Source organism: Oryx dammah, unplaced genomic scaffold (genome assembly GCF_014754425.2).
Source record: "Oryx dammah isolate SB20612 unplaced genomic scaffold, SCBI_Odam_1.1 HiC_scaffold_2, whole genome shotgun sequence".
Taxonomy (NCBI): domain Eukaryota; kingdom Metazoa; phylum Chordata; class Mammalia; order Artiodactyla; family Bovidae; genus Oryx; species Oryx dammah.
In genome coordinates, this window is record NW_024070186.1 from 162,269,353 (window position 1) to 162,280,786 (window position 11,434).

The following is an 11,434-nucleotide window of genomic DNA, read 5'->3' on the forward strand; positions in this document are numbered from 1 at the left end:
GTTCTTTCCTGAATAGTAAAAAAGCTAATATTGTATCGAAAAGGTACTTGGTTGAGATGAAAGTAAGAGAACAAGAATAGCCTGTCATATTTTGCGTGGTCTGAAATTGAATTTCTGATGCCTCTGATGGTACTTTGGAGTTTTAAAAGAGGTTTTTGTTTGTTTAACAAAGTGGGGGCTCATGCCAGAGAGTTTTCACTACATACTGAAGTTCTTACAGAAGTCCACAACAGAGCTTTACCTAGAACCCAAGAGCTGTGATTCTCGGTTCTGAGAATTTTCCACTAAATCATAAGGTCCCCTAAAGGAAACATCGTGATTTGGGGGAGGAAAGAATCGTCTTCTGTAATGAAGGCACCATTAAGCTGACGTAGTAACAAAGGAATCCATCTCAGACTTGGAATTCTGCACACATTTCTTGGGACAAAATGGCCTTAACAGCAGCCAGTGGATTGAGTCAGGAAGCATGAGATGACAACATGCAGTTCCTTCTGGGCATGTCTTTTAGCCCTGAGCAATTCAGCCTTACCTCCCGCCCACATCAATCACTATTAAGTCCCTGTGTTTTCTTCCCCACTGCGCCTTAGGAGAGAGGATGTCAGGGCCATTTAGTGCAGTGAGATTTTCCCAAGATGCTTCTCCAGACCCGTCTTTGGATGCTGTGAAGACATTCTACCTCATTAACTGGAGGATGGTTGCACCCTTACCCGTGTCGCATCAGATAGGCATTCCTGGCTGACTAATGAGTGGGGTGGAGGTGGGCTTGGTGTTTGTCTTCTAGAGAAACAACCATGAAGATGAGTGATGTCGTTCTTAATTCCAGTCTTAGCCCCCTTTCCTGTCTTCATTTCAGCCCTTCCTCCTCCTTTATTTCTTCTTCCTTCTCTCTCTTCTATGGGGTCTCTCTCTCTTTCCCTTCCCTTCTCTCCCTGTCCTCTTTGTCATAGACACACATGCTCACTCACAATTTTACCCATCCATGAACTGGTATCTTTAGTGAGGACTGTCACTAAATATCTTCTCGTAACAGCAGAAAATGTCTGGTACCCAAATTGCAGAGATGTCGTAGAGGAGATCAAATTTGTATCTGGATGCCACCACGAACTAACTTGGTGACTCTGGACATATACTCTAGTCTCTCTGTGTCTGTTTTTTCATATATAAATCTAGAATGATAATAATACCAATCTTGTCAGGTTGCTGAATGATTAAATTATATATATAAGTGTTTAGCATGAGGTCTGCTGCATTAAAAGCTTTCAGTGAACATTGGTTTTATTAAACCATTTTTAAAGTTGAAGTATAGTTAATTTACAATGCTGTGTTAGTTTCAGGTGTACTGCTTAGTGATTCAGTTATACACACACACACACACACACACACATATATATGTGTATGTATTCTTTTTCAGACTCTTTTCCATTATAGGTTATTATAAGGTATTGACTATGCTACATTTCATGGGAAATAGATGGGGAAACAGTGGAAACAGTGTCAGACTTTATTTTTCTGGGCTCCAAAATCACTGCAGATGGTGACTGCAGCCATGAAATTAAAAGATGCTTACTCCTTGGAAGGAAAGTTTTGACCAACCTAGATAGCATATTAAAAAGCAGAGATATTACTTTGCCAACAAAGGTCCATCTAGTCAAGGCTATGGTTTTTCCAGTAGTCATGTATGGATGTGAGAGTTGGACTGTGAAGAAAGCTGAGCGCTGAAGAATTGATGCTTTTGAACTGTGGTGTTGGAGAAGACTCTTGAGAGTCCCTTGGACTGCAAGGAGATCCAACCAGTCCATTCTAAAGGAGGTCAGTCCTGGGTATTCTTTGGAAGGACTGATGCTAAAGCTGAAGCTCCAGTACTTTGGCCACCTCATGCGAAGAGTTGACTCATTGGAAAAGACTCTGATGCTGGGAGGGATTGGGGGCAGGAGGAGAAGGGGAAGACAGAGGATGAGATGGTTGGATGGTATCACCGACTCGATGGACATGAGTTTAAGTGAACTCTGGGAGTTGGTGATGGACAGGGAGGCCTGGTGTGCTGCGATTCATGGGGTCACAAAGAGTCGGAAATGACTGAGCGACTGGACTGAACTGAACTGAATACAACAAGTGCTATACAGTAAGTCCTAACTGTTTATCTATTTTAAGTTATACCAACCCTATGAGGTAGGTGCCATTCAGTTCAGTTCAGTCACTCAGTCGTGTCCAACTCTTTGTGACACCATGGACTGGAGCACGCCAGGCTTCCCTGTCCATCACCAACTCCAGGAGTTTACTTAAACTCATGTCCATTGAGTCAGCAATACCATCCAGCCATCTCATCCTCTGTCGTCCCCTTCTCCTCCCGCCTTCAGTCTTTTCCAGCATCAGAGTCTTTTCAAATGAGTAGTTCTTCACATTAGGTGGCCAAAGTATTGGAGTTTCAGCATCAGCATCAGTCCTTCCAACGAATATTTAGGACTGATTTCCTTTAGGATGGACTAGTTGATCTCCTTGCAGTCCAAGGAACTCTTAAGAGTCTTCTCCAGCACCATGGTTCAAAAGCATCAATTCTTCAGTGCTCAGCTTTCTTTATAGTCCAGCTCCCACATCCATTACTATTCTTTTTGGGAGATGGGGTGCCATGTCTTGAGGCATACAGGATCTTAATTCCCTGACCAGGTAGCAAACCTGTGACCCTTGCAGTGGGAATGCAGAGTCCTAACCCCTGGACAGCCAGGGAATTCCTATCTAGTTTATATATAGCAGTATATACATGTTAATCTGAACATTGTGTATTATCACTAATAGAAAGCATTTTCATTGGACTCCATTCCATAACATGCAGGATCAAAGCTACTATTCACTAGAGAAAAGCAATCTTTAAACAGCATATCCTATCTGAATTCAGGCATTGGAGTTAATAGCCAGGAAAAGTTCCATTCAGTGTTGACTATGAAATATTTGGAATATTTACCTTTGTTCCTTGTATGATTAGAGCCATATAAAAAAGTTACCCCCTTACGGTTCATCTCTAACTTGCTAAGGGTTTCAGTGTTTATGAATCCTGTTGGTGAGGCTGTGTGTCCACCCCACCTGTTCACCTTTTCTTAGAAAACCTCATTCAAGGCTTCAGTGTATCTCCCAGTAGATCAAAGATCTATTGATTGCCACTCACCGGTAATAGCTGATTGGACTGAGGAAACACATGAATGGGGCTGGCCAATCAGACTAGCTCTTCGTGGAAGGTGAGAATTTTGACATAGAATGATGTCCATACTTTTTTAATAGAGGTTTTGTTGAGAAGGATATTAGGAAGTAAGCTCTAGGAAGTTTAGGATTAAGATTAGGAAGATTAAGATTGTTGTTTTGTTGGGTTTCTTCTTCTTTTTTCAGTGTCTCCTCTTAATTTGCTTTTGTTTAAGTGAAGTTGCCTCCAAGATTGTGACCTCCGTCTCCTGGTCTTCTGTTTCCTCCTAACGATCAGCCACCCTCTATTGAGCGGTTACTTAGCCCTGCTTTCAGTGCTCCGCATACATTCTCACTTAGTGCTTCACACAGCTGTCTAAAGTAGGCACCAGGTAAGGAGACCAAAGCTCAAAAAAGCCTCAGTTAAGCCACTCAAGTTAAGAAAGCATAAGCACAGGATTCCAAAGCTCATATGTCACTACCAGTCAGTAGAGAAAATTGTATGTTGCAATTTCACCTCTTCCAGGTCACTAGCTGTGTTAGTTTAAGTGATCTGATGTAGCCTCGGTTCCATAGTCGATAAAATAGGTGTAATAATACCATCTTTCCAGTTTTGGTGGGTGGTTGTCATTGTTCAGTTGCTAACTCATGTCTGACTTTTTGCGACTCCATAGACTGCAGCACGCCAGGGTTCCCTGTCCTTCTCTATTTCCCTGAGTTTGGAAAGTCATGCCCATTGAGATTCCAGCCAACCATCTCCTCCTCTTTCACCCCTTCTCCTCCTGCCTTCAGTCTTTCCCAGCATCAGCATCTTTTCCAGTGAGTCGGCTCTTCACATCAGGTGGCCAAATTATCGGAGCTTAGGTGTTTCAAACTGTGCAAAGTGCTTAACATGTTACATGGAACACAGTAGACAGTAAGTCCAGGCCTTTTTTTTTTTTTAAATAAAAAATAATTAGTTTTTCATTCTGGAAGATTTCAATTTGGATACATGAATTTGACTTTAAAAACTGAACCCATCTTCAAATTTGAATTATTGCCTAACGAGATCCATGAAACTGGAAATGGAGAAATAACACACAATTCTAGCAATATCAACATTATTATTTTCATTTTTTTCCCTGATGCTGTCAGGTTGTTATTTGTGCTGTTTCTTAGAATAATAGAATTTATTCAGGCAATTTATCCTTAATACAAGTGATATAAATGGGGCTATGCGGAGCTTATATATCATGCTAATAATGTCTGGTTCATCCTTTTTTTTCCTCTCTCTCTCTTTATAAATGGAGACATTGATTTCCCACCCTGTCCTGTCTTTTATTGCATTTTCTGCATTGAGGTCATCTCTCTTTTTCGCCTACACTGGATTCCAAAAGCTGAAATGGTGTTTAATACTATCCAACAGCATTTTTAAAGCATCAATTTTGTGCTTTCTTTGGTACTGTGTGTATTGGAGTAGAGAAAAAGAGAAGAAAAAATGTATTTACCCAGGTATAAATTAAATCCATTGGTTATAAACGTATCTGGTTATAAATGTATCACAGCTATAGAAATTTATATTGGGAGCTTTTGAAATAGTTTTGATTAAATGCATATATGTTTAAAGATGTGTTGAAATTTTGAATGTATTTGTTTAGACTTAGTGTTTTTTATTTTAATGGTTTGGGGCTTATCCTGTTACATCATCTATTCTGGGAATCTTCTTTGTTAGGAATTCTTTAAAAGTACTGTTTTAGTCTACTTAGTAAGTTGTAGGTTTGTTCTGATTTTTCTTAATTCCATCATGCTAAAATCTAAGTGGGTTGTACCTTTCTAGAAATTTATACTTGGTTTTGAAGTTTCTGATTTGTTGGTGTGTAATTATTCATACTGCTGCCAAGTTGCTTCAGTTGTGTCTGACTCTGTGTGACCCTGTCCCTGGGATTCTCCAGGCAAGAACACTGGAGTGGGTTTCCATTTCCTTCTCCAGTGCAGAAAAGTGAAAGTGAAGTCGCTCAGTCGTATCCGACTCTTCGAGACCCCATGGACTGCAGCCCACCAGGCTCCTCTGTCCATTGGATTTTCCAGGCAAGAGTACTGGAGTGGGATGCCATTACTAGCTTCTAATAATTGCTTTTATTTTGAAAAAACTGAAAAAGAATATATGGACACTATTCATGGTCTCATTTCTTCTTACTCCCTACTCTCTCTTTCTCTCTCTCTCTGGATAACCTCCTTTAATCTTTGTTTTTAAGCTCCAAATATCTTTATGGCTCCCCCAAATATTAATTCTAGTGGGCTTACCTGCTGGCTCAAACAGGTAAAGAATCCTCCTACAATACAGGAGACGCAGGACATGATCCTTGGATTGGGAAGATCCCCTGGAGGAGGGCATGGCAGCCCATTCCAGTATTCTTGCCTAGGGAATCACATGGATAGAGGAGCCTGGTGGGCTACAGTCCATGGGATTGCAAAGAGTTGGACACTTCAGAGCATCTGAGCACACACACACAAATATTAATTCTAGTACCAAATGTTTCTTCTGAACTTGAGACTCATATTTCTTCACACATATATCCAGTTACTCCCTGACTGTGAATTGTCCATGGATATCTTTCATTCATTATGTCTGAAATTGAAATCAAAACCCTCATCCCACCTGCCGTACCCCAGTCTGTCTTGGCTCTGCCGTCTTGGCAAATCATATATGTGTTCCAGTCACCCATGTTCTGCAGGCCAGCACTGTTCACTCTGTCATCCCAGCCCTGCTGCTGCTGCTAAGTCGCTTCAGTCGTGTCCGACTCTGTGCGACCCCAGAGATGGCAGCCCACCAGGCTCCCCCATCTCTGGGATTCTCCAGGCAAGAACACTGGAGTGGGTTGCCATTTCCTTCTCCAATGCATGAAAGTGAAAAGTGAAAGTGAAGTTGCTCAGGCGTGCCCGACCCCTAGCAACTCCATGGACTGCAGCCGACCAGGCTCCTCCGTCCATGGGATTTGCCAGGCAAGAGTACTGGAGTGGGTTGCCATTGCCTTCTCCGATCCCAGCCCTACCCGAGCACAATTCATTACCAATTCCTATCGGTAACTTCTGTATGATTTCTTGAACTCAGCCTGGCTTATGTATATCCTGCAGGGACAAACGCCTGATAACAGGGGGGAGAGAGTCTATTTACTTGATGCTGGATGATTTGTGGGACAAGAAACTACCACACTGATTTTCACTGGGCTTCCAGACAGATGTTCGGGGAGGTGAAAACCAAGACAAGGACACGAACTCTACCGAAGGGGGAATAAAACTATTTTGAGTAGATAGAGGAATTATGGAGTCTTGATGACAAGCTAGATTCAAAGGAATAATTTGTAGATAGAAACAATCTCCAGACCTGTTTAGGATATTACAAGTTTTGTCTGTGCCTTTGTGAATGAAGCCCAGGAGAGATCTTATTTGAGAAAAATGAAGAGAGAGCCGCTTTTTAAGAGGTAGAAATAGTGGTTGAGTAGTGGGTTGACTTTGTGGGGCTGGCTGTGTGGCCTTGAGCATGTCCGTTAACCTCTGTGGGATTTATCTTCTGAAAATGGGGGATTTGAATTCGCTCATTTCTAACATTTCAAGCTTTTGAATAGTAAGAGTTTTATGACTGTGAGCCTGGGAGAAAAGTGTAACCGTTAAAAATTGGTGATGATGGATTCAAGGAAGAACTGTGTTGAATTATATTTGGAACTAAAGTGTACCCTTGCTGAAATATAGAATAATAATGAGTCTAGTATTAATATAGTCTGGCTTAAGTATAATACTAATATAAACAAAATTATATTGAGAGAAAATGATGTTTATAGAGTACACCACTAAGATGAACTCCAGAAAAGAGAAACTAAATCTTATCTAAATAGTACCCCCCCAACCACTGCCACCTTTTTTTTTTTTTTTTTTTTTTTTAACACTATCACTATATTTTTCAGACTGGCTGATGAATCTCAAAATCTGCTTCTGGTGGCGTTATTTTCCTCTCCTTGATAGAATTTTGTTTTTTCACTTATGAAAAGCCAACAGATGACGTGTTTTCTCTTCTGAGGCAAAGAAATACAACAACAAAAGTTTCTGTGCTCAATTTCAGTTTCTTATTGAAAAAAGTGTAATATAAATGAAAAATATTCATTTACTGTTTTGCACCAAGTTTTATCATGGATCTCTTCCTTGGGAGTAAATAGTCCTTAAAACAAACTAAATGCACATCCTTAATAATTTAAAGTCAGAAAACCAGTCATGTGTAAAATAGGTGTGTGTTCACATAATTGACTACAGTATTTTGCTACATGGTTAAATGCATGATTTCCCCTAATAGAATGCCATTGTGGTCTACATCACATTTTCTAGTTCATAAAAGTCAAATGAGCTGTGACCAGAGTCTCCCAAACTTAATGGAAAGTTCATTTTGTGACTTCTGAGTTTAAATTGTGTCTTTCTAGGCTGAATCAATAGATTTAAAGCACGTTAATGGATCACATCACCAAAAGGTCTAATCCTGAGTGACTGAAATGGTAGATCTAATTCAGATTTATTGCTTTTCTAGCACGTTGGACCAAAAGGTCTTTAATCTTTGTAATAATATAATAGGTGTAAATTAACTAAATAATCCTCACCTGATGGAGATCATTTACACTGGCTACTTATTCACCTGGCACTGTGCATCTCAGACTTTTGTGGGGAGATATGTGGGTTGGGGGGAGGAAATGGCAACCCACTCCAGTTTCTTGCACTGGAGAATCCCAGGGACGGGGGAGCCTGGTGGGCTGCCGTCTCTGGGGTCGCACAGAGTCGGACACAACTGAAGCGACTTAGCAGCAGCAGCAGCAGCAGCATGTGGGTTGGGTGGGTTTAATCTGTGGAAACCAGCAAAGAAGTAAAACTGCATGTCAGTGAAGACTTGGGGTCTCAGTTTACTTTTGTTTTTTTTTTCCTTGTATGGAATGCTTGCTAGCACAAATTTATATCCTGCTCTGCTAGTACCCTTAGCCACAGCTCCCTATCAGCAGGTTATCAAGGCTAGAACAAAAGCACATAAGTTATGTCCTGGACTGTGCAAACAGTCTTGAGTACAGCCATAAACTATAGCTGGAATGTTCACCGACACCCAGCCATCCCAGGTGTTTGACCTTGGACAAACAGCCTGGGTTGATGGGCACGGCCAGGCCCAGAGATGGCACCACTCGGAAAATACAAATGAAGATGTTCAGAGGTGCTGGCAGTGAGCTTCTGTGAGGACGCCCTCTGAAGGGAAGCCAAATGGTTTCTGTTATCTCAGGGAACACCTTGATGTTGAAAGACAGTGAAAGAGCAGGAGGCGACCTCATATTTCTGGAAGGATAAATACAGTATATTTATATTAGAGCTGCTGCATCAAGAATAGCAGACCCTTCCCTAATGACGATAAGGCAGGTGGTCTCTCTGTGTTCCTTTGCTGAAACCCTTTGCTCAAATGTTTTCACCGTGTGCCCCTAAAGACTGCAATTTTAAGAGACTGAAATGTAGTCAAGTTACCTGATTGGAGAGAAAGAAAAAACAATCAAATGGTGTTGATGCTGCCTACCCTTTCTCTCCTTGAGAACACGTACCATCAGTTTTCCAATAACATGACATCTGTGTTCCTAAATCACTGCACTGTGCAAAAGTCTCACAGTAAAAACCACAGGGCTTATGGGGAGAATGGGACCATGGGTAACTGCATCAGTGACACAAAACGTACACACACCAGCAGTGGCAGTCTTATATGTGTTAAGCGAGTCGCTCAGTGTCTGCCTCTTTGCGACCCCCTGGACTGTAGCCCACCATGCTCCTCTGTCCATGGGATTTCCCAGGCAAGAAGAGTGGAGTGGGTTGCAGTGCCCTTCTCCAGGGAATCTTCTTGACCCAGGGATTGAACCTGCATCTCTTCCGTCTCCTGCATTGGCAGGCGGGTTCTTTACCACTGGCGCCACCTGGGAAGCCACGTAAATGTTACGATAAATGTGACGTTTCACCTTGAAGAAGACTCGATGTTTTCTGAGTAAGTGAGCATCGGAAGGGGTGCAGCTCATGAGCTGTTGTGAAGTGACAGAGGCAGAGAGTTATCTGAAATTGGCTGGAAAGTTATTGTGCCAGATGTAAATGAGTTGTGACTCATAGCACAGGCTGTGAACTGGGGTGGCACGCCTCGTTCTCGGTGTGTGCTTGTGTGCTTGTGTGTGTGTGTGTGTGTGTGTGTGTGTGTGTGTGTATGTATGTATTTCCGGCTGGGTGGAGTCTTCTGTGTTAACCTAGTGTTTTTTGCAGATGAAACCAAGCGTGAGCAAATGTGAAATCCGAATTATGCTCCAGTTGTTCCCGGCTCTGTCTCTGTGCTGGAATGCATGTGTGTTTTCAGAAGGAACGTTGTAATAGAACTGACTGTCAGAGGGACCGTGGGATAGGAGGTAAATACTGGGCGTTCAGTTCTCTGTTGTGAACATCCCAGAGGAGTTCATATGACCAAGAATACATACGATTCCCCGTGACCTTAAGTGCAAGTCAACCACTTCATCTTGTGCTCCATTGAATGAAAAAGAGTATGTCCTGAGTTGTGAGAAAAACATAGCTGTGTCCCATCATTAAGTAATTTCCAGTGTGGTCCTTTCCAAACAAAGATATATTTTTGATTCCACTGGACGTTATTTTTTTTTTCTTTTGGCTACGCAGAATGAGAGATCTCAGTTTTCTGACCAGTGATTGAACCTTGCTTCCACTGTAGTCTTAACCACTGAACCACCAGGGAAGTACCTTCATTGTGCATTTTTGCTTTACACATTCATGGGGAACCTAACTTTCACATGAGGTGTGTCTCAGTGGTGTCTTGCCTCACCTGTTGTTGTTCAGTCACTAAGTGGTGTCTGAGTCTTTGTGACCCCATGGATTGCTGCATGCCAGGCTTCCCTGTCCTTCACTGTTGCCTGGAGTTTGCTCAAACTCACGTCCACTGAGGTGGTGATGACATCCAACCATCTCATCTTCTGTTGTCCTGTTCTCCTCCTGCCCTCAGTCTTTCCAATGAGTCTTTTCCAACGAGTCAGGGTCTTTTCCAAAGAGTCAGCTCTTCGCATCAGGTGGCCAAAGTATTGGAGCTTCAGTTTCAGCATCCCCTTCCAATGAATATTCAGGGTTGATTTCCTTTAGGATTGACTTGTTTGCTTTAGGATCTTGCCTCATGCATTAATATATATCCCTGATGTAAATTTATTCTAACACTCAAACATTGTCTAGGGATTTTGGATAGCTCTGAGAGATCCGCCTTGTGATTGGATCATTTATTGTCATTCCTGTTGACTTGGGATTTTCATGTCAGCCTTAAAGGAGTCTTGAGGTTATTCGGCTCATCTTGCTTGTTTTGTAAAAGAGGACACTGAGTTAGAGGGAGAAGAGTGCTTCTCAAGAACTTCTCAAGTTACAGGCAGTTTCACAAATAAGTCAGGATGCAGCTTTAGAGCTTTCTTAAGGAACTGTGGTGTTGGAGAAGACTCTTGAGAGTCCCTTGGACTGCAAGGAGATCCAACCAGTCCATTCTGAAGGAGATCAACCCGGGGATTTCTTTGGAAGGAATGATGCTAAAGCTGAAACTCCAGTACTTTGGCCACCTCATGCAAAGAGTTGACTCATTGGAGAAGACTTTGATGCTGGAAGGGATTGGGGGCAGGAGGAAAGGGGGACGACAAGGATGAGATGGCTGGATGGCATCACCGACTCGATGGACCTGAGTTTGAGTGAACTCCGGGAGTTGGTGATGGACAGGGAGACCTGGCGTGCTGCGATTCATGGGATCGCAAAGAGTTGGACACGACTGAGCGACTGAACTGAACTAAAGGAAATGTCTAACCGTATTCCTGTTGGATTGGTGCTTTTTTCACTTGTATAATCTGGTTGTACCTGATTCAAGAGTGCAAATGTGCAGAAAAGTCATATTGAGGCTCAACATGGAATCAGCTCTGCTATTATGTCATGGATCTCTGGCAGGCCAGCATCCAAAATGACATAAAGAATTTTATTTTTTTTATCCAGCCAGTTGCTTGTTTCTTACCGTCTCTAAACACTCTTGGTAGACATGGAGGGAAAGCCCAAGGATTCCTCTTACTGCTATTCTTTAATTTTATTTTTTTTTTAATGGCTTCACAGGGTCTTAGTTTTGGTGTGTGAGGCCTGCACTCTGGTTGTAGCACGTGGGCTCTCTGGTTGTGGTGTGTGAGGGCTTCTCTCTGGTTGTGGTGTGCTGGCTCAG

At 42.2% G+C, this 11,434-nt stretch overlaps 1 protein-coding gene across 2 annotated transcripts in view; it reads left to right on the forward strand.

Moving 5' to 3' along the window:
* Positions 1-11,434, forward strand: part of RBFOX1 (RNA binding fox-1 homolog 1) — a 1,681,944-nt gene that overhangs the window by 159,022 nt on the left and 1,511,488 nt on the right. The window lies entirely within an intron of this gene.